We start from the raw sequence: 24,244 nt of genomic DNA on the forward strand, positions 1-24,244 counted from the left end.
TTCTTCCATATTGCAACTCGGGGCTTGAATTTTTCTTCAGTTCTTTCAGCTTGAGAAATGCCGAATGTGTTCTTCCCTTTTCGTTTTCTATCTCCAGCTCTTTGCACATATCCTTATAATACTTTACTTTGTCTTCTCCAGCTGCCCTTTGAAATCTTCCGTTCAGCTCTTTTACTTCATCATTTCTTTTACTTTAGCTACTCAACGTTCAAGAGCAAGTTTCAGAGTCTCTTCTGACACCCATCTTGGTCTTTTCTTTCTTTCCTGTCTTTTTAATGACCTCTTGCTTTCTTCATGTATGATGTCCTTGAAGTCATTCCACAACTCATCTGGTGATTTGACACATTAGTGTTCAATGTGTCAAGTCTATTCTCGAGATGGTCTCTAAATTCAGGTGGGATATACTCAAGGTCATACTTTGGATCTCGTCGACATGTTCTAATTTTCTTCAGTTTCAACTTGAACTTGCATATGAGCAATTGATGGTCTGTTCTGCAGTCAGCCCCTGCCTTGTCCTGACTGATGATACTGAGTTTTTCCATTGTCTCTTTCCACACATGTAGTCCATTTGATTCTTGTGTATCCCACCTGGTGAGGTTCATGTGCATAGTTTATGTTGGTGAAAAAAGGTATTTTCAATGAAGAGGTCATTGGTCTTGCAAAATCCTATCATGCGATCTCTAGCATGGTTTCTATCACCAAGACCATTTTTTTCCAACCACAAATCTTTCTTCTTTGTTTCCAACTTTCACATTCCAATCACCAGTAATTATCAATGCATTCTGATTGCCTTTTAGATCAATTTCAGACTGTAGAAGTTTGTAAAAATCTTCAGTTTCCTCATCTTTGGCCTTAGTGATTGGTGCATAAATTTGAATAATAGTCCTACTAACTGGTCTTCCTTGTAGGCATATGGATATTATCCTTTCACTAGTAGTATTGCAGTTTAGGATAGATCTTGAAATGTTCTTTTTGACAATGAATGCAATGTCATTCCTCTCCAATTTGTCATTCCTGGCATAGTAGACCATATGATTGCCTGATTCAAAACGGCCAATACCAGTCCATTTCAGCTAACTAATGCCTAGGATATCGATCTTTATGCATTCCATTTCATTTTTGACAATCTCTAGTTTTCCTAGATTCATACTTCATGTATTCCATGATCCTATTATTAATGGATGTTTGCAACTGTTTCTTCTCATTTTGAGTCCTGCTACACCAGCAAATGAAGGTCCCAAAAGCTTGACTCCATTCACGTCATTAAGATTGACTCTGAGGAGGCAGCTCTTCCCCAGTCATATTTTGAGCGCCTTCCAACTTGAGGGGCCCATCTTCCGGCACCATATCAGGCAATGTTCCGCTGCTATTCATAAGGTTCTCACTAGCTATTTTCTTTGGAAGTAGATTGCCACATCCTTTTTCCTAGTCTGTCTTAGTCTGGAAGCTCAGCTGAAACCTGTCCATCATGGATGATCCTGCTGGTTTTTGAATGCCAGTGGCATAGCTTCCAGCATCACAGCAATATGCAAGTCCTCACAGTAAGACAAACTGACAGACACGTGAGGGATGTTAAATATATAGCCTGTCAAATGTAATAAGTGCCTCAGAGAAGAATAAAGGAGAAAAGGGTAATTGGCAGTGCTGGCAGAGGGGGCAAGTGTGGGTGCACCTGGTTTACTATTCTGTTGTAAGGAGGAGAGAGGTGTTAAAAAATGATCTGCCTTGGGTGTTAAATACGCTAGATAGATCCCATTTGGGGAAATTAGACTTATTTGCCTAGCTAATCATCTGTCTTTGGTAATTCAAGTTTCCCAAATTAACGTTTGGAACTTCAGAAAAAGAGAAAAAAGCAAGTAAGTAAGAGGGAGAGAAAAAAGGAAGTTTTTCTTTTCTTTCATTCAATTAGTTGTTGACAATCTAGGTCTTTCTCTACTATAGTCCAAGCCATGAAGCTCCTCCCATACCATGATGACATTCCTACAGTGAATCTCACCTTGATTACCTACCTGCTCAGAGCCTTTCTACTTTAGTTCGAGTTGACAGAGATGTCACCATACCTCTTCTCTGGCTGTTCTCCACTGGTCTCTGCAGACAAGCTGAGAAGTGAAGGAGACAAGAAGCACTTTGGAGAGAGAGTTTCTGTCTCCAAAATTTACCCTCCCTTTGTTCTGTAGAGTCCCATTTTTTTTGTTCTGTAGCGTGCCATGACCCTGGAGCTAGTCAGAATTCTTGGTGGGTGGATCTGTTAGGAACTATGCTGCTTAAGGCAAAAAGAGAACGTATTGGTTCAAGTCAGTGAAAAGCCTGTGGGTAGCTCTGGACTAGCAAGGCTGGGTTCAGGTGCTGCAATGCTGTAGTTAGAAAGATTCTTCTCCCTAGTCTTGGCAATGACTCTATGTAATCCCGTCTCCCATTGCATGGGAAGATGGCTGCCATTTTCTGCCATCTCAGAAAGCCTATTGGAAAGACAGCCTCTTCTCAGCAGTTCTGAAGAAGATTTTAGGATTGTGTTCTATTACCATGGCCTGAGGAATAAAATAATCCCATTGGCTAGACCATGTGCCCACACAAAAGCTGAGAGTGAGGTCATAGACCAAGCCATGTGGAGTGTGAATAGTGGAATAATGTTCCCAAATTAAATCAGATTGTTGTTAACAGAAAAAAAAAAAAAAAAAAAGTCAACAGGTACTGGGCAAAAACAGCAATAGTCCACTACAGAGAGATGAGTTAAGATGGACTGTGAGTCATCCAATCGTCCTTGGCTAATTTCCAGCTGAACTTAGAATTTGTCAAATGCCCCATGCTTAGTGTTTCAGAGGGTCTGAAAACCAGATGGTTAAGAAGAGAAAGGAAACAGTGTACACCACCTAGATGTGCTAGGAAAAATAGACCTCCCTTGTTGAGGGGCATAATCCCACAACCAGCCCCCAAAGCCCGCCACCATTCCTATCAAAGCGTGTGAAACAATTCCTTTTCCTCTTCTGCCCCACCCTCATTCACCCGAAGGCTGCAGATTAGGGCTTTTTGTTGTTGTTCTTGATACTTTTTGTTCCCTTCCAGGTTGTCCTTGGTGATTATCTAAACATAAAAAAATCCCTTCTTTATTATTAATTCGGTTATACCACTAACTACTAGAATTTAAAAATTTGGAACAATAGAACAGTAAACATCTGAAATCAGGCATGTCAAAATAAAGTCTTATATAAAGCAACACCAGAGCAAGGATTAGAATTCAATGTTATAGCCATATTTCTAACTGTATAAACTTGGGGGTGGCAGAAAGAGATACTGTAATTTCAATATTCATCTCTCTCAGACCTTATATCTTCTTAGAGATGATTTTGGGCCCCACATTCCCTGAGGGGTAGACCCAATGGCCACCACTGTGCTGCATTAAATAGACACACCCAAGCACAAAGTTTTCTGATCAATACCACTGAGCATTTTTGTCTCCATCTAAATGTTCCAGGTCAGCCTAGAGACCTCCAGAGTGATCAGCCTTGTGGATGATGAAAAGACTAACAGAATCATCTTTTGCCTGGAATGGCTACATCTTGTCAAGGTCAATAGCATGGCCTTTGGAGTTAAACTTCAACTTAAATCCCAGCTCCACCTCTACGAGGCTGTGTATCCTTGGGAAAATTACCAAATCTCTTTAAACTTCGGTTCCCTCAACTGTAAATTGGAAAGATAATAGTGCCTTACCCATGGTTTACTGTGAGAATTAAATATGGTAGTGAAAATGCTATGCTATCCATTATTAATAGTTGTATCTTGTTATGAAGAAGCTAGGAACTCCCAGGTGAGCCTTGGACTGGAGCATGGATAGAAAAATGAAAAATATACCTAGCACCCAAACCAAAAAAAAAAAAACACTTAAATCCATTGCCATAGAGTCAATTCTGACTCAAAGTGACCATATGGGTTTCCCAGGAAAGGATGGTAGATTTGAACTGCCGTCCATTTGGTTAGCAACCAAGCTCTTAACCACTGTGCCACCAGGGCTCCACCTAGCACCTAAGTCTAGGGAATTGCAAGTTCCACTGAATTTACCATGCTTCCATTTCCCGTAACATATTCTTGAAAATAATTTTGCCTTCAGGTGAGTTCAGCACGCACTTATTACCTACTATAAGCCATACGCTAGCGTGGGCACTGGGAATACAGAGTGAGCAACACACATTCTTTGTCCTCAATGAGCTCACAGTCTTGCAGAGGGGCATAATATGAAAAATTTAAAAATGCATACTAAGTGACTTTACATTAATGGTGGAGGAATAACTTGGAAAAGGAGCATGAGAATGGTTGCACAACTTGAAGAATGTCACTGAATTATACATGCAGAAATTATTGAATTGGTGTATGTTTTGCTATATACATTTTCAGCAACAATAAAAAAAATTATTTTAAAAAATGCATGTTAAGTGTTCAGAGAGGCACCACGGAAATTCAGGGGAGAAGCAAAAATTCAGCCCAACCAGAAGTTTTGAGAAGCTCCACCATAGGAAATGACCCTTGCACTGAGTCTTAAAGGGCGAGTGAAAGTTAGCCAGGTACAAAAGCTGGTGAAGGATGTTCCAGGCAGGAGGAACACAGGCCAAGGCACAGAGCAGTGAAACTGCACAGGTTTTGAGGAATCAAGAGCAGTTTGGCATGAGCACAACACTGAGCGCAAAGTACGACTTATGGTATCAGGACAGACAGGACCACTGACATGGACTGGGTCATTCTTAAAGACACTGGTCAGCCCAAGGCCTTGTGTGATTTGTCCCTACTCACCTCTCTGCTCACAACTCCCACCACTTCCCCTCCATTCAGGACACTTGCTTTATGTTCCTAGCACACGGAAGATGTGTTCCCACCACACGGTCTTTGTTTTTGCAGTTAGCTCTTTTCTTCCCACGGAAATTTTCATGACTGGCTAATTCTACTCATTAAGTTCAAATGTTAACTCCTGGGACAGGCCTTCTCTAACCACCCAATCTACTCTTCCCTTTTACGTGTCACTCAATTACATCACCCTCGTTGTTTTTGTTTTTTCGTTGTTTTTGCTTTTCCTTATTCCTATCTAATTATATTGCTTTGTTTACTTTGATGTCTGACCTCCCCCCTCCCACTTGGAGTTTGGTGAGATACCTTATTTACCTTAAAAGTAACTCCAGCACCTAAGTCAGAATCCAGTACATTGAAAGCATTCAACAAATATTTGTATCCTAAGTAAGCACCATGCCAAGGAGCATAGAGTAGAGGTTAAGAATTCAGACTCTGGGGTCAGAATGCTTAGATTTAAATCCCCACTCCACCTCACACAGCTGTGTGACCTGAGACAAGTCACTTAACCTCTCTGTACCTTAGTTTTCTTTCTATAAAATGGAGGTGATTATTGTATCTGTTTCATAAGAGTGTTGTGAGAACCACGTATATCACTTTGCACAGTGTCTGGCATATAGAGAATGCTCAATAAATTCTAGGCATTCATCCTTTATAGGAAGCCATGGAAGGAACTGTTGTCAATAGGAAACCATTTGGTTCTCTGAGTTCGCTAATTTCTGTTTGTTACAGACTTAACTTGCTTAAAATAACCAAATGATCACTCACCCAAGTTAAAGAGTAAAGTAATCGAAAGAGATGCATAGTGTAGTATAGTGTGTCCCCAAACTGGAAAATCTCATGGGCATTGAGGTGTATAACAAACATGATCTGACGGGGAGTCACCTAACTGTGAAAGTGAGCTAGTTATCTATCAGGACTGAATCTGGGTTTTCAGCAAACATTGTAACGCACTGGTGAATACTTAGTCCCAGTGAATGGTTCTAGATGACTGACATCCCAGATCTATCCCGTGGAAAGCTGTACCTCTAATCATCACAGCCTCTTTGTACTGCCTATGAACATGCCTTGTCTCTACTATGCCAGGGCAGATGTCCTAGGCCCGTCACACTTGGATTCTGCCTAAGTTCGCTCAGAATGATAGTAATCACCATCCCACACTGCCAGCAATCCCTTCTCCAGAGCTGGGCTGAAGGAAGCCTCCAACAGAGTAAAGATGCTATCAGAGTTGAACCAGCCCTCGATTTGCTCTGTTCTTAGATGCCAACTATCAGAGTCCAGAGGCAATCACTAGCGTGGGGCAGGGAACGGGAGGGATATTTTCAGGAAGAACCCTGAAATAAATATAACCTTCCAATGAAGCAAGCTATCCTCCTTCTAGGAACAGCGTTCGGATGCTGGTACATCAGCTGCACAGACTGAAAATGAGCCAGTCAGTTCTACACGCAAATGTCTGCATACCCATAATAGCTGTGAATTCCTGACGAGCATTTCTAAGGGAGCAAGTGTGTTATTGAAAAATAGAGGTTTGGGTTGAGGTAAAATGGGAAAGGGGGAGCCATCCCCATCAGCCTGCTATGTTCCCATCGTGAGTATCAGCTGCTCTGTTCCATCCTAAAGGGGAACTGCTCTCTTCCCCATCATCATGTCATTTTTATTATGCCAACAAATGATAAGGCAAAAACCCATCATCACAAACCAGCCTGTGAAAAACCAACTAACAATACAAAGTTGAAAATGAAGAAGAAAGTCTTGCACTTTCTTTCACATGTAGGGGAAAAAATGATGAAGCCAAAGGCAAGCCCCCAAAGCCATTCAGCAGTCCATCTTACTTTAAAATATACGGCACACAGACCAAACAGGAAGATTTCTGCTATGCACGGCAATTGTTCCATTTTCTGTATTTCATAACCTGCAATTTTGAAGCCATGCTTGGTACACACGCTTGTAAAATAGTCATATCAGATAAAAGCAGAGGGATGCTAAACTATTGGAAAATAAATCAAATTCTCAGCAAGCAGTTATATCCATCATGTTGCAGCAAGCACACGGATAGTTTAAGCTCTGTGAGCACAGTCTATCCATTGTAATGATTTGGGGTCAGGATCCTGCCACATGCATTTAGCATTCACTAAGAAGTAAACCCAGGAGTGTAGCAGGGAAGAGTGCAGAGCTATAGCTTTTGGCCCTGGAAGTTGCCTTCAGTGCGTTTGTTTGAGTACAGCCATTGTATCTAAGTAGCAATGAAGAGAAGAATTAACACATGCATAGACCTTGACCATTTACAAAGCGCTTGCACAGGCATTATCTCACTTGATCCTCAAAATAACTCCAGGAGACAAATGGAGAATAGCACTCGAGTATTACAGCAGCAAAAAGGCATTTGGGAACATCTATGAAATGTCGCGAAAAAAAAATCTGAAAACCTGTCCACACCCACTCCCTTTCACTACCGGGTAGAATGATGGAGTGTTTCAGCAACATCTTGCCCAGGACCCAACATATTCACGTTTGACTACAATGAACAGTCTTTGTCTTCAATTTTTTTTCTTTCAAAGAAATATAAAGGTAGTTTATTAGGCAATTGCACAAGACTCTGTGATGCCTTATTTAAGCACCAAATACAAAAATTATTCAAAGAAAAGAACCGAAACATAAACACCATTAAACAAAAGAACTACACCTGACGCTGTGTCTTATTATGATGTCTTGTAAAATATTTCACAATATTCTAATGTGAAAAGCAGAGAAATGGAAAATTCATGGGTTTTACTCGGAAAAAAATACATACAAAGCTTCAAATTCTAAGTCTGAACATCACTGGAAAGCCAGGTTTGTTCACAATGCTGCATAATAACAGCCTTAGATACAGTCCCCTCCCGAAGATGAAAGTCCAACAGCAAACCTCCAGTCCCTTCAAACCTTCACTTCCTCCCAGAATGAATTCTGGACTCTTTTCCGCCCCATTCAATCTAGACCTCAAATTTAGTCACCTGAATCATTCACTCTCTCTTGCCTTCAGCTTCATTGTATACGTGTCCTTTCCTTCTGCGATTTGATGAAAACCCAACCCTAGAGCCATGCTACAATCCACATTCTTCAACCTTGGAAAAGACACCAAACCAACAAAAACCAAACCTCTTGCCATCCAGTCAGTTCCAACACATAGCAACCCTATAGGACAAAGTAGAACTGTCCCATAGAGTTCCCAAGGAGCACCCGGTGGATTTGAACTGCCGGCCTTTTGGTAAGCAGCTGTAGCACTTAACCACTACACCACCAGTGTTTCCAAACAGGATTCCATAAATTGGCCCCTTTTCCAATTCCTGGTATACAACCTCAACAGGGCCTTCGGTGTGCTACGGCAATTCTGTGCTACGGCAAATTCTTTTACTTATTCTTGTTACTCTTCCTCCTTAAGTTTATATATGAAACTAAAGAATTGTCTTGGTCATGGCTAAGGTAATATAAGAATAATAGTACTAGTATACTTGTATAAAAGAATAGAGAGGAAAACAAAAAAACAGGTATAATAAAGAGCCCACGCAATGAAACATTTTAATGAGCCTGTAAACCCCTTCAAGTTCTCGCGTAAAGTTCTCAAAATTTCCCTCTAATTAAAATTGTTTTTCCCAAGATCTAGCATTTAATATAAATATTGGCTTCTTTTTCAGCCTTCATATTTTTAGTCTTGTTTACCATTTTAGAGACTGTTTTTGTTTCTACTTTTCAATATAAATGAACAATATTTCAGATACATATGAATAGAAAGGATTGTGTGTGAATTTAATCATATTCATAATACTTCTCTGGGAAAAATGCTGAGTTTCAAAGAAGAAATTTTTAAGAATAATCTCTACAAGTTGAGTGCTCTACAAGTTGAGAACTACCCTGTATAATATTTAAGATTTGAGGTAATATATTTAAAAACCATATTTTCAAATTGAACAAAGGGAAGAGACATATGCGAGGCATAGAGCAAGTAGCCATATATGATTATTGATTCTCCATGAAAATGGAAGACTTCATTGTCATGCCAGAGTTTTCCAAATTTGAATTAATGATTATAAATTAAAGAATAAAATCCAACTTATTAGAAATGATATTATTAGCACTTCTTTTTTAAAAGTGTTCTTCTAGGAACAAACACTATTTCTGTATCATTTAGAACCAAGAGGGGCAACCAAACAGAAGGAAAATTGTGAAAAACTAATCACAGATCTAGAGGTGATCCTTCCTTGAAGAATAGATATGATCTGCTCAAAAGTCCCCAGTTCTCAGTCTGAAACCATGAGGCAATTCCAAGGGCTCCCCAGTCTCTTGCAATCCTGGGGCAGACATTTCCCCACCCAGAGCCAACCAAGATATGTCATGGACCCATCTGTCACATTAAAAAATTAAGAAACAAATCAGGTGCTGCTGAAGAGAATGTTCAAATGAATCCATAATGGCTTCCAAAGCCCTACTCCTTCCCACCTCAACAAATAGAGTTCTAAGAAACTACGAGTAGATCCGAAGTCATCTTGGGAGGAGGTATCTAGTACTGAACAACAAATGATGCACATCTCTACTCATTATCTCTTCTGTCTCTGCACATTTCAACCCCTAGAGAGAAGCCATGCGTGCCATGAACCAAGTCTTTCCAGGATCCTGATGAATTTTTATCACCCATCTTGAAATTATCTTGCCCTAAAGTCCCATGTACAAATGGAAAGAGAAACCTTGAGCTACAGGACAAGGAGGAAACACCCAAATCCTTTCAGCTACTCCATCACATGAAAAATATTGCCCCCACTGGGATAGCTACGCTCCCCTCCCACCTTCCTGGGGCAAAGCCCTTTTGATACACTATTTTGGAGGATAGAGAGTGAGGATCAATTGCCACTGCCCTTTTTAAAAAGACATTGGCTGACAACAATGCTAATAACATTAGTAAGTTAGTTTATATAGCAACTTTAGTCCAAAGAGTTCCAGGATCACATCACTAATCTTTGGATTTTAGAATCTTTGAATTACTGAATTTAGCCTTTTTCTTCCTGCCCCTCCACCCTGAAATTCAAATGTGAAATATTTTGCCTACACATTTAAAAACATGTCATGTAAATTAATTAAATGCTTATTAAAGTAATTATCTGTCCTGGAAAGAAAGCCTGTTCTTAATGAAATTAGTGCCTGAAGCTTAGTAGGGACTCAATAACAATATGTCAAATGAATGGATGAAATGATATTTAGTGCCAAGTCCCTAAGCAGTGTACATGGTTAATGTGTTCAGCTGCTAACTGTAAGGTTGGTGGTTTGAGCCCATTCAGAGGCACCTTAGAAGGAAGTCCTGGTGATCTCCTTCCCAAAAATCAACCATTGAAAACCCCATGGAGCAGTTCTACTCTGACATACGTCAGGTCACTCGGAGTTGGCATCAACTCTATGTCAACAGGTTTTTGTTGTCATTTTTTGATTTATGCCAAACACAGTGCAATATCCATATATATCAGCTCATTATTAGGTGTTATTCTTATTTCACATGATGAAATACTTACTTGACCAATGTCACAGAGCTGATAAATGTTGACACTGGGACTCGGGGAGGCAGTATATAGTTGGGAAGCCAACACAGGACTGGGTGTCCAGGAACCCAGGCTCCACTTCTGGCTCTACCACCAATCTTCGGTGACCTCGAGGATGACTCTTAATTCTTCTTGTCCTCAGTTTCCTTACCTAAGGTTCTCTCCCAGTTCTAAAATTCTATGGTTCTATAAATGCATGCCTATCTGCACCTGCATTTCAGTTAAAGATCCTTTTGAACAAGTGGCTGGATGAAATCCTCCCAGACGTGATCTAAAACCCCGCAGTTCTCCTGTCGTGCAACACTCTCATATTAGGCACGCCTTGAATGCACTACCTCGATTTTTTAATCCATGCAAGTGCTTAATTTGTTGTATGTAATTTGTTCTCTTTCAAGTTAATATCCCTGTATTATAAAAATCAATAAACACACATTGAAAATAATTACAAAGATATAAACCTCTTACTTTGCAAAAATACGTGGTAATGCATGCATTTTTCTACTCAGCAACATTTACTATGTGTGAAAATGATGCTCTATGCAATCTCAGGCAGAAGGAAATGTTTCCTAGGGAAATTTCAAACCTCTACACGAAAAAAGAGAATACACATAATCAACACAACGATCTCAAGAATGGAATCAACAGAAATAAAATCGCTTCCTTTGGTTCTGCTGGGAGAATAGCTAGTTAAGGATAAAAATCAATGCTAGCAAGAGGGGTGGACTCGTTAGCCAGCATCAACTTACCGCTGTTCAGTGGGTGCATTTGTTTATGGCTTTGCTGCTAAAGCATTGCAGGATCAATAAAGTTGTTTGGGGCCCTTGGGTTCTCGCCTGTTAAGTGAAAATAAGCAAAGACTCTTCAGAACTACTAGCGCAGACCCAGTGTGAGCGGGTGAGGTAGGCCCACTTGGCTGGAGCTTGTCTCCTGGGCTGTGACCATTGCTTCTAAGCTGACCTTAAAGCAAGACCGGAGTGGAATGAGGCATTAGGATTCAACATTTCACAGTGGGCTTAATGAGACACTCGTTCAGGTCAATGCTATTTGAGAAATGCTGTATCCCTATCTCCTTTTTAAATATTCACAAAGCATATTAGCATATTAAAGTCTCAAAGAAATCCTTTTGTAAAGATGTTATGCTTAAATAGGTTTAGGTCATGTTATTCAAATGTGTTTGTTCACAAACCCCCGCCCCCCAGTATCTATTAACACCTCACAGGAGCATCCCGGGGAACACATTTTCTTCAGTTACTCCTAGGGCTACTCTTTTCCTGACAAAGACTGAGCAGCAGAGAGGGGAAGAGGGAGCTCCCATTTATGGGGCATCTACTATAGGCCTAGCTTTGTTCTTGGGCTTTGGAAACACTATTTGATTTAATCCTCTCAACAATTCTGTGAAATAATATCTTATTATCACCATTTTACAGATAAGCAACTGAAGATACATGTAACATTGACAGGAAAATAAGTTCTGTTAAGGGAAAAATATTATAAATATTGTTGTTGTTGTTAGGTACTGTCGAGTAGGTTCCAACTCATAGCGATACTATGCACATCAGAACGAAATCTTGCTTGGTCCTGAGCTATTCTTACAATCGTTGTTATGCTTGAGCCCATCATTGCAGCCACTGTGTCAATCCACCTTGTTGAGGGTCTTCCTCTTTTCCATTAACCCTCTACTTTACCAAGCAAGATGTCCTTCTCCAGGACTGATCCCTCCTGATAACATGTCCAAAGTATGTAAGACACAGCCTCACCATCCTTGCTTCTAAGGAGTATTCTGGTTGTACTTCTTCTAAGACAGATTTATTCATTCTTTTGGCAGTCTATGATATATTCAATATTCTTTGCCAACACCACAATTCAAAGGCACCAATTTTTCTTCAGTCTTCCTTATTCATTGCACAGCTCTTGCATGCATATGATGCGATTGAAAACACCATGGCTTAGGTCTGGTGTACCTTAGTCTTCAAGGTGACATCTTTGTTTCTCAACATTTTAAAGAGGTCCTTTGCAACAGAATTGCCCAATGCAATGAGTCTTTTGATTTCTTGACTGCTGCTTCCATGGGTGTTGATTGTGGATCAAAGAAAGTGAAATCCTTGACAACTTCAATCTTTTCTCCACTTATCATGATGTTGCTTTTTGGTCCAGTTGTGAGGGTTTTTGTTTTCTGTTTATAAATAAATATGCATTATATACAAAAACCCATTGCTGTTGAGTCAATTCCAACTCATAGCAACCATATAGGACAGAGTAAAACTGCCTCATAGAGCTTCCAAGGAGCAGCTGGTATATAGTCTTGAGCAAAAATTGTTGACTAGAAGTCTATGGATTTTTTTTTTTTAATTAAAAAACACAGTTTAATAACGTTTAAAATCCGAAAGTTCTAGCAACTAGGGGCCACTTTTTCTTGGTAACATTCTGCCAATGCTGAGTAGTGGCTACACATTTAGATGAGATCTACAATACCCACTTTCCCAAATTCCATATGACTGGCTTCACTCAGGTATATGAGCTGTCTGGCCCAAGCAAAGATTCAGATATATGAGCTGTCTGGCCCATGCAAACATTCAGGTGTGGGATGTCTGATTTAGATGGACATATTACAAAATGCTCTAAAAAGAAGCACTGTGTTTAGCACCCAAACCAAAACTAAACCCGTTGCTGTCGAGTCAATTCCTACCCATGGCGACCCTATAGGACAGAGTAGAACTGCCCCCATAGAGTTTCCAAAGAGTGCCAGTGTGCTCAAACTGCCAACCTTTTGGTTAGGAGCCGTAGCTCTTAACCACTATGCCAAGGTGGCTGCAACAAATCGGAACAACTTCTGCCCTCATAATTGAAAGAGTTTGAAAGTTATTGTGCTATTTAACATAGCACGAAAGACAAACAAGTAGTTTGAGTAAAGTTGGAAAGTATTAAGATGGGAAGACCAAGGATTGCCTTGGGAACTCAGGATAGGAGCATCCAGAGAAAGGGATTTTGTGCAGAGACCTGAAAGATTAATGGGAATCGTCCCGGAAAACAGGGAAAGGGTAAAGAGTTTTGCATGGGTACCGGGTATTATAGGCAGACTCCATAAATAAACATTTATTGAGCACTTACTATGTTCAAGTCTCTGTTAGAGATGTGGAGTCACAATCTCTATAAGCTTATAATCACTTAGGGAGACGAAACCACAGGCCATTGGAAAGAACACACAAAATGTTGATGATCTGTATGGGAGGTAAATAATTTGAACTGGGTACTGAGACCTGGTGGCACAGTGGTTAACAGCTCAGCTGCTAACTAAAAGATCAGCAGTTTGAATCCACCAGCCACTCCTTGGAAACCGTATGGGGCAGTTCTACTCTGTCCTGTACGGTTACGAGTCAGAATTGACTTGATGGCAACGGGTTTTTTGTTTTGTTTTGTTTTGTTTTACTGAGACAAGGAGGTCTTCTTCCATAGCAAAGTCACTCACACTGACAAGAAGAAGGCTGAGAAAGCAACATGATATAATAATAAGTGCAGGTTGTCTCCAAATACACTTCAGACTCTGATCCCCATCACACCCAGGGTCCCTGTGATGGAGGAGGTGCAAGTGCTCAGCCCCACTCCCAGAGGGATCCCACAAGTTGAGGCTGCATAGAAGGAATGTGCTAGGTAACTACGTGTGGCGGAGGTCACAGGGCCATGGGAACAAAGGGGGTCACAGAGGTCTGATATGTCAACGAGTGATGTATCTGTCCCACCACAGCTCCTAAAAAGTTGGATCCTCTGATCTTTCATGTCAGGCAAATCTTTCTAACCAAAAATCAAGTTTATGGTTTATGATAACTTAAAATGTTTTAAGAAATATGCCAGGCAACTTATATATATTATCTTATTTAATCTAATTTAATTATAAAACAGGTAATTAGGTAGGAATTAGTATCCCATTTTATAGATGAGGTATCTGAGGCTCAGTGGTTACACATCTTTTAAATGTTACATAGCAGTAATAAATGGAGGAATTAGAATGAACTCGGGTTTTCCAACCTCAAAGCCCATGCCCTATGCCAGGGTTTTGTAAACAGTAGGTTAAGACCCATTACTGGGTTATGACGTCCACTTAGTGGATTACAATAAGTGTTTTTGAATAGAATAAGATAAAATAGAATAAAAATAATCATGCTTCATACACAGTAACACTAAGTATAGTTTCATGAAAGTTTTGTTTCTAATTTATGTATCTACTGAGGTAAAATTATTTCTTACTGTGTATCATGGTTAAAAGAGTTTGAAAGTCATTGTTATAATATTATAAGATATTATAAAGGTATAAAAAAAGGAAGTCATATTTAGATTTACATTTAGTAACTGGCTTGTTTTTAAAATAATAAAAATTCCCTAAATCAGGTTTGCTCTGAAAAGTCTGGGGATTCACGGTCACTATACAGAGGAGACTTGTTGTGGTTGTGGCCGTTAGCTGCCATCAAGTTGGCCCCTGACTCTTGGTGACCCATGCAAAATGGAATGAAATGCTGCCAGGCCTTGTGTCATCTCCATGATCGATTGCAGAAAGAAACATTGTGATCCATAGGGTTTTCTTTGCCTAATTTTTGGAAGTAGATCACTGGCCTTTCTTCCTAGTCCATCTTAGTCTAGAAGCTCCACTGAAACCTGTTTAGCATCATAGCAGCATGCAAGCCTTCACTGACAGAAGAGTGGTGGCTGCTCTTGAGATGCATCTGCAGGGAATCTAACCAGAGTCTCCAGCATGGAAGGTGAGAATTCTACCACTGACCCACCAATGCCCCCTATACAGAGATGGGTGCTGGAGATAAAGATTTAGGAGTTATATTAATCAGAATAGTAGGCAATAGTGTGGTAAAAAAACACCCCTGTCATGGATTGAATTATGTCCCCTCAAAAACGTGTATATCAACTTGGTTGTGGTTATCCTCACTTTGTGCTTTTAATTTTCTGTTAAGAGGATTAGGTTAGGATTGTAACACCACCCTTACTCAGGTCAGGGTAAAGGGAATTTACCTCCCTGATCCAAGGTAAAGGGAATTTCCGTGGGGTGTGTCCTGCACCACCTTTTATCTCTCAAGAGATAGAAGAAAAGGGAACCAAGCAGAGAGTTGGGGACCTCATACCACCAAGAAAGCAGCACCAGGAGCAGAATCCATCCTTTGGACCCGGGGTCCCTGCACCTGAGAAGCTCCTTGGCCAGGAGAAGATTGAGGACAAGGACCTTCCTCCAGGGTTGACAGAGAGAGAAAGCCGTCCCCTGGAACTGACACCCTGAATTTGGATTTTAGCCTACTAGACAGTGAAAGAATAAATTTCTCTTCATTAAAGCCATCCAATTGTGGTATTTCTGTTATAGCAGCACTAGATGACTAAGACAACCCCAAAATCTCAATAGCATAAAATAACAAAAGTTTGTTTCTCAAAACCACTACATGTCCATGTGTTCTGCATCCTGGTTCACTGTCTGGTGAAGTGAAGGCTCTGTCTTGAAGTATGCTGTCACAGTCACTGTAGCACTGAGGAGAGGGTGTGGAGAATAATATTTTGGTTCTGCAAGTTTCTGCATAGAAGTGACACATGTCACTTCTCATATTTCATTAGGTGAATCAAGCCGCTTGGTCACTCCTACTTCAAAGGGGCAGAAAGTGCAATCCTACTATATGGCCAGAAAGCAGAAACCTGGCAGTACTGAGCAAGCAGCACTGGTGACTACTACAAGAATCACTATCATACAGGTAATAGTTGAAGCCCTGAGGATGGATGAGATCATTCTTATTCTGGTCCCAGGGGAGAAAAAAAAGTTAAAACAATGTTTCAGTAACATGGTTCCTTTATTCCTGTTTTCAAATGTCTTACTAGGAGCTTAAAATCGGTATGTTCTAAATCAAATTCATTATCCACCTTAAAACCATCCTTAACTTCACTATTTCCACTCACACTGGCTTGCTGCCAGGCTTCACCCTCAAGCAGGGCTGTTGTTGTGGTGGTTGCTGTGCGCCGTCAAGTCGATTCTGATCCATAACAACCCTATGTAACAGAGTAGAACTGCCCCATATGGTTTTCTAGACTGTAATCTTTATGGAAGCAGATCACCAGGTCTTTCTCTTGTGGACTTACTGGGTGGATTCAAATCACCCACCTTTCAGCCAGCAGCCAAATGCTTAACCATTGTGCCACCAGGGCTAGCTATCCTAAAATGATACTATACTTCTTTTATAGAATTATCAAGTTGGGAAATCTGTGCTTTGAAAAAATGACTGTTCTTCAGATATATGCACACCCATGTTTATTGTAGCACTGTTTACAATAGCAAAAAGCTGGAAGCAACCAAGGTGTCCATCAACGGATGAATGGTTAAATAAATTATGGTATATTCACACAATGGAATACTACGATCGATAAAGAACAGTGAAGAATCTGTGAAACATTTCATAACATGGAGGAACCTGGAAGGCATTATGGTGAGCGAAATTAGTCAGAGGCAAAAAAATAAATATTGTATAAGACCACTAGTATAAGTTCTTGAAAAATAGTATAAACTGAGAAGAACACATTCTTTTGTGGTTAAGAGCGGGGGAGGGAGGGAGGGTGGGAGAGGGTTTTTTACTGATTAGTTAGTAGATAAGAACTACTTTAGGTGAAGGGAAGGACAATACTCAATACAGGGAAGGTCAGCTCAACTGGACTGGACCAAAAGCAAAGAAGTTTCCAGGATAAACTGAATGCTTTGAAGGTCAGCAGAGCAAGGGCAGGGGTTTGGGGACTATGGCTTAAGGGGTCTTCCAAGTCAATTGGCATAAAAAACTCTATTATGAAAACATTCTGCATCCCACTTTGAACTGTGGTGTCCGGGGTCTTAAATGTTAACAAGCGGCCATCTAAGATGCATCAATTGGTCTCAACCCACCTGGATCAAAGGAGAATGAAGAACACCAAGGTCACACGATAACTATGAGCCCGAGACAGAAAGGGCCACATGAACTAGAGACTTACATCATCCTGAGACCAGAAGAACTAGATGGTGCCCGGCCACAACCGATGACAGCCCTGACAGGGAGCACAACAGAGAACTCCTGAGGGAGCAGGAGAACAGTGGGATGCAGACCCCAAATTCTCATAAAAAGACCAGACTTAATGGTCTGACTGAGACTAGAAGAATCCCAGCTGTCATGGTCCCCAAACCTTCTGTTGGCCCAGGACAGAAACCATTCCCAAAGACTACTCATCAGACATGGAAGGGACTGGACAATGGGTTGGAGAGAGATGCTGATGAAGAGTGAGCTACTTGTACCAGGTAGGCACTTGAGACTATATTGGCATCTCCTGCCTGTAGGGGAGATGGGAGGGTAGGGAGGGTAAGAAACTAGCAAAACGGTCACAAATGGAGAGACTGGAAGGAGGGAGCGGGCTGACTCATTAGGGGGACAGTAAATGGGAGTACGTAGTAAGGTGTATATAAGCTTATATGTGACAGACTGACTTGATTTGTAAACTTTCACTTAAAGCACGATAAAAATTATTTAAAAAAAAATGACTGTAAGGTGGGGCCAAGATGGCGGACTAGGTAGACGCTACCTCGGATCCCTCTTGCAACAAAGACTCGTAAAAACAAGTGAATCGATCACATACATAACAATCTACGAACCCTGAACAACAAACACAGATTTAGAGACAGAGAATGAACAAATACGGGGAAGCAGTGACTGTTTTCGGAGCCTGGAGCCAGTGTCCCAGTCAGGTAACCTTGGCGCCAGGCTTAGGGCTGGGCCCAGGGGAGCTGAACACAAAATCTTGTGATGGCACAAACAAGGGGCGCAGCCCTACCCCCCTGAACTGACCCCGGGAGGGGGCCCAGCCTGTCCGCGTGGGCGGCGTGGTGACGTGGCTTGTGGGAGAAGTCCCCGGGAGGCAGTGACTGGTTTTGGAGCCAGGAGTGCAGCGTCCCATCCGGGGAACCTTGGCGCTGGGCTTTTGACTGGGCGCTGTCATGAAGCAAGCACGGGGCGCAGCCCTACTCCCCTGAACTAACCCCGGGAGGGTGCCCAGCCAGTCATCGGAGGCGGCGCGGCGACGCAGCTGGCGGGACGAGAAGTCCCTGGGAGGCAGCGACTGATTTTGGAGCCGGGAGTGCAGCGTCCCAGCAGGGGAACCTTGACGCTGGGCTTTGGACTGGCAGCGGAGGATCTGACTGCAGCTTCAGTGGGCCAGACCCTCGGGGGCAGTCTCCACACAGCCAGCACACATAGGTGACACGCCCCTCGGGAATCTCAGATAAAATAGTCACTCCAAGCAAGATAAGCAACTTTGGCTATATTCCGAGGTGCTACTCTCCTGTTTCTCTGAACCCTCCCCCACCCTTCCCAGGTAACTTCATTAACATTGGAATTTCCTGAGCCAGAGGAAGAACGGCTCCGGTTCCACGGCGGCTTTGCTTTTCCTTTTTTTTTTTTTTTTTTTGGTCTTTTCCTAACCCATTCTTCCGGCCTGAGAGAAGGAACCACAAAAAACCCAGGGACCAAAAATCCATCCCTAATTGGACTAAAAACACAGAACCAGCTACAGCCAAGCATATATGATCCAAATCTCAGACTTTCATCCTTACAGGGAACAAGGTGGTGGTTATAATCCAAAGGCAGTTCTGATAGGGATCTGACTACATTTTTTTTTTTAGCGGATTTTCTGGAAAAACAAGTTTCCCAGGTCTGATATCTCTACTTCTTCAACAGAGCCCTAACTGACCCACAACAGGGAACTGAGGGCTGAAGCTCCCCCCAGACCACCTAGCCTCTTGCCTTAGGGGTCTAAGGAGGGTGACACCTACTTGCATTGGGGGCCTAAGGTACAGCTGCAGTGCCCTCCCACCAAGTTGCTATAGGAATAGAGACACACCTACCTCACTGACACTTGGGGGAAGCCTGTCAGCATCCTGCCCCCCCGGAGGGTGAACCCCAGCTGCTAATAGAATCTGGTGCACACAACTATCACCACTACTTCTTGAGGTGGATAGGTGTTAGGGTGCAGCACACACTTGATGACCCAAAATCAGATTCTACTCAAGAATAGTGAATAGACTCAGGCATATATATCTGGCAACAGCCCAAACCACCTGGTAATAGGTCATAAGTAAGTCAAGGGCTACAACAAACAAGACAGCACAATCTAGTAGCCCATCCACATATATTGAAAGAAAACAAAACAAGATAAGACTCAGTGAGCAAATATAGAATAAATCACTACTATAATGGCTCGGAGACAGCAGTCGATATCAAACCACATAAAGAAGCAGACCATGACAGCTTCTACAACCCCCCAAACAAAAGAATCAAAATCTTTCCCAAATGAAGATACAATCCTGGAATTATCAGATACAGAATATAAAAAACTAATTTACAGAATGCTTCAAGACATCAGGGATGACCTCAGAAATGAAATAAGGCAAACTGCAGAAAAAAACAAGGAACACACTGATAAAACAGTCGAAGAACTCAAAAAGATTATTCAAGAACATAGTGGAAAAATTAATAAGTTGCAAGAATCCATAGAGAGACAGCATGTAGAAATCCAAAAGATTAACAATAAAATTACAGAATTAGACAATGCAATAGGAAGTCAGAGGAGCAGACTCGAGCAATTAGAATACAGACTGGGAAATCTGGAGGACCAGGGAATTAACACCAACATAGCTGAAAAAAAATCAGATAAAAGAATTTAAAAAAATGAAGGAACCCTAAGAATCATGTGGGACTCTATCAAGAAGGATAACTTGCATGTGATTGGAGTCCCAGAACAGGGAGGGAGGACAGAAAACACAGAGAGAATAGTTGAAGATCTGCTGACAGAAAACTTTCCTGACATCATCAAAGACGAAAGGATATCTACCCAAGATGCTCATTGAACCCCATTTAAGACTGATCCAAAAAGAAAAACACCAAGACGTATTATCATCAAACTTGCCAAAACCAAAGATAAAGAGAAAATTTTAAAAGCAGCCAGGGAGAAAAGAAAGGTCTCCTTCAAGGGAGAATCAATAAGTTCAGGCTACTCAGCAGAAACCATGCAGGCAAGAAGGCAATGGGATGACATATACAGAGCACTGAAGGAGAAAAACTGCCAGACAAGGATCATATAGCCAGCAAAACTCTCTCTGAAATATGAAGGCGAAATTAAGATATTTACAGATAAACACAAGCTTAGAGAATTTGCAAAAACCAAACCAAAGCTACAAGAAATACTAAAGGAAATTGTTTGGTCAGAAAACCAATAATATCAGATACCAGCGCAACACAAGGTCACAGAACAGAACATCCTGATATCAACTCAAATAGGGAAATCATAAAAACAAATTAAGATTAATTAAAAAAGAAAAATGCTCATAACAGGGAATCATTGAAGTCAATACGTGAAAGATCACAATAATCAAAAAGAGGAACTAAATACAGGTGGCATAGAACTGCCATATGGAGAGTGATACAAGGCAATATAGGACAATACAAGTTAGGTGTTTACTTAGAAAAATAGGGGTAAATACTAAGGTAACCACAAAGAGGTATAACAACTCCATAACTCAAGATAAAAGCCAAGAAAAACGTAAAGACTCAACAAACATAAAGTCAAACACTATGAAAATGAGGATCTCACAATTTACTAAGAAAACCGTCTCAGCACAAAAAAGTAAGTGGAAAAATGAAATTGTCAACAACACACATAAAAAGGCATCAAAATGACAACACTAAACACTTATTTATCTATAATTACGCTGAATGTAAATGGACTAAATGCACCAATAAAGAGACAGAGAGTCTCGGACTGGATAAAGAAACACGATCCGTCTATATGCTGCCTACAAGAGACACACCTTAGACTTAGAGACACAAACAAACTAAAACTCAAAGGATGGAAAAAAATATATCAAGCAAACAACAAGCAAAAAAGAAGAGGAGTAGCAATATTAATTTCTGACAAAATAGACTTTAGACTTAAATCCACCACAAAGGATAAAGAAGGACACTACATAATGATAAAAGGGACAATTGATCAGGAAGATATAACCATATTAAATATTTATGCACCCAATGATAGGGCTGCAAGATAAATAAATCAAATTTTAACAGAACTGAAAAGTGACATAGACACCTCCACAATTATAGTAGGAGACTTCAACACACCACTTTCAGAGAAGGACAGGACATCCAGTAAGAAGCTCAATAGAGACACGGAAGACCTACTTACAACAATCAACCAACCTGACCTCATTGACTTATACAGAACTCTCCACCCAACTGCTGCAAAATATACTTTTTTTTCTAGCGCACATGGAACATTCTCTAGAATAGACCACATATTAGGTCATAAAACAAACCTTTGCAGAGTCCAAAACATCGAAATATTACAAAGCATCTTCTCAGACCACAAGGCAATAAAACTAGAGATCAATAACAGAAAAACTAGGGAAAAGAAATCAAATACTTGGAAAATGAACAATACCCTCCTGAAAAAACTCTGGGTTATAGAAGACATCAAGGAGGGAATAAGGAAATTCATAGAATGCAACGAGAATGAAAATACTTCCTATCAAAACCTCTGGGACACAGCAAAAGCAGTGCTCAGAGGCCAATTTATATCGATAAATGCACACATACAAAAAGAAGAAAGAGCCAAAATCAGAGAATTGTCCCTACAACTTGAACAAATAGAAAGTGAGCAACAAAAGAATCCATCAGGCATCAGAAGAAAACAAATAATAAAAATTAGAGCTGAGAGGCGGAGCCAAGATGGCGGACTAGGCAGACGCTACCTCGGATCCCTCTTACAACAAAGACACGGAAAAACAAGTGAATCGATCACATACATAACAATCTACGAACCCTGAACAACAAACACAGATTTAGAGACGGAGAACGAACTAATACGGGGAAGCAGCGATTGTTTCCAGAGCCTGGAGCCAGCATACCAGTCAGGTACGGCACAAGCACAGAGACCTGCTCCACCCCCCTGAACTAACCCCGGGAGGGGGACTAGCCGGTTCCACGGGCGGCGTGGGACGCAGCCGTTAGGAGAAGTCCCCAGGAGGCAGTGACTGATCTTGGAGCAGAAAGAGCAGCACCCGAGCCGGGGAACCGTCCCACAGGGATTTGGACTGCACGCAGGTACGCCATAAACACGGAGAGTTGCTCCACCCCCTGAACTAACCCCGGGAAGGTGACCATCCGGGTCGCGCGGGCGGCGTGGGACGCAGCCGGTAGGAGAAGTCCCCGGGAGGCAGCGACTGGTATTGGAGCAGGGAGAACAGCGTTCCAGCCGGGACACTCGGTCGCGGCACAAGCACGGGGAGCTACTCCACCCATCTGAACTAACCCCGGGAGGGGGCCCACCTGGTTCACGGGGGCGGCACGGCCACGCGGCTGGAGGGACGAGAAGTCCCCGGGAGGCAGCGACTGATTTTGGAGTCGAGAGTGCACCGTCCCAGTAGGGGAGCCTTGACGCTGGGCGTGGGGCTGGAAGCGGAGGATCTGACCGTGACTCCAGCGGGCCAGACCCCCCGGGGGCAATCTCCACACAGACAGCACACATAGGCGACGCGCCCGCGGGAATCTCAGATATAATAGTCTTTCCAAGCAAGACAAGCAACTCTGGCTATATTCTGAGTTGCTACTCTCCTATCTCTCTGTTCCCTCCCCCACCCTCCCCAGGCGGCTTCATTAACATCTGAATAGCCTGAGCCAGAGGGAGAACTCTGATAGGGATCTGACTGCAGTTTTTTTTTAGCGGATTTTCTGGAAAAACTAGTTTCCCAGTGATGGCTCGGAGACAACAATCCATATCAAACCACTTAAAGAAGCAGACCGTGACAGCTTCTCCAACTCCCCAAACAAAAGAATCAAAATCTTTCCCAAATGAAGATACAATTTTGGAATTATCAGATACAGAATATAAAAAACTAATTTACAGAATGCTTAATGATATCACAAATGAAATTAGGATATCTGCAGAAAAAGCCAAGGAACACACTGATAAAACTGTTGAAGAACTCAAAAAGATTATTCAAGAACATACTGGAAAAATTAATAAGTTGCAAGAATCCATAGAGAGACAACATGTAGAAATCCAAAAGATTAACAATAAAATAACAGAATTAGACAACGCACTAGGAAGTCAGAGGAGCAGACTCGAGCAATTAGAATGCAGACTGGGACATCTGGAGGACCAGGGAATCAACACCAACATAGCTGAAAAAAAATCAGATAAAAGAATTAAAAAAAATGAAGAAACCCTAAGAATTATGTGGGACTCTATCAAGAAGGATAACCTGCGGGTGATTGGAGTCCCAGAACAGGGAGGGGGGACAGAAAACACAGAGAAAATAGTTGAAGAACTTCTGACAGAAAACTTCCCTGACATCATGAAAGACGAAAGGATATCTATCCAAGATGCTCATCGAACCCCATTTAAGATTGATCCAAAAAGAAAAACACCAAGACATATTATCATCAAACTCACCAAAACCAAAGATAAACAGAAAATTTTAAAAGCAGCCAGGGAGAAAAGAAAGGTTTCCTTCAAGGGAGAATCAATAAGAATATGTTCTGACTACTCAGCAGAAACCATGCAGGCAAGAAGGGAATGGGACGACATATACAGAACACTGAAGGAGAAGAACTGCCAACCAAGGATCATATATCCAGCAAAACTCTCTCTGAAATATGAAGGCGAAATTAAGATATTTACAGACAAACACAAGTTTAGAGAATTTGCAAAAACCAAACCAAAGCTACAAGAAATACTAAAGGATATTGTTTGGTCAGAGAACCAATAATATCAGATATCAGCACAACACAAGGTCACAG

General features: G+C 41.4%; 1 protein-coding gene across 1 annotated transcript in view; it reads right to left on the minus strand.

The window, feature by feature from the left end:
* Positions 1 to 2,081: 2,081 nt before the first annotated feature.
* Positions 2,082 to 24,244, minus strand: part of RWDD3 (RWD domain containing 3) — a 171,100-nt gene continuing 148,937 nt past the window's right edge. Inside the window, exon 5 of the transcript XR_007516696.1 lies at positions 2,082 to 2,099. The gene's annotated coding sequence lies outside the window, so the exon portion shown is untranslated. The remainder of the gene's footprint in view (positions 2,100 to 24,244) is intronic.

Source organism: Elephas maximus, chromosome 3, assembly GCF_024166365.1.
Source record: "Elephas maximus indicus isolate mEleMax1 chromosome 3, mEleMax1 primary haplotype, whole genome shotgun sequence".
NCBI lineage: Eukaryota > Metazoa > Chordata > Mammalia > Proboscidea > Elephantidae > Elephas > Elephas maximus.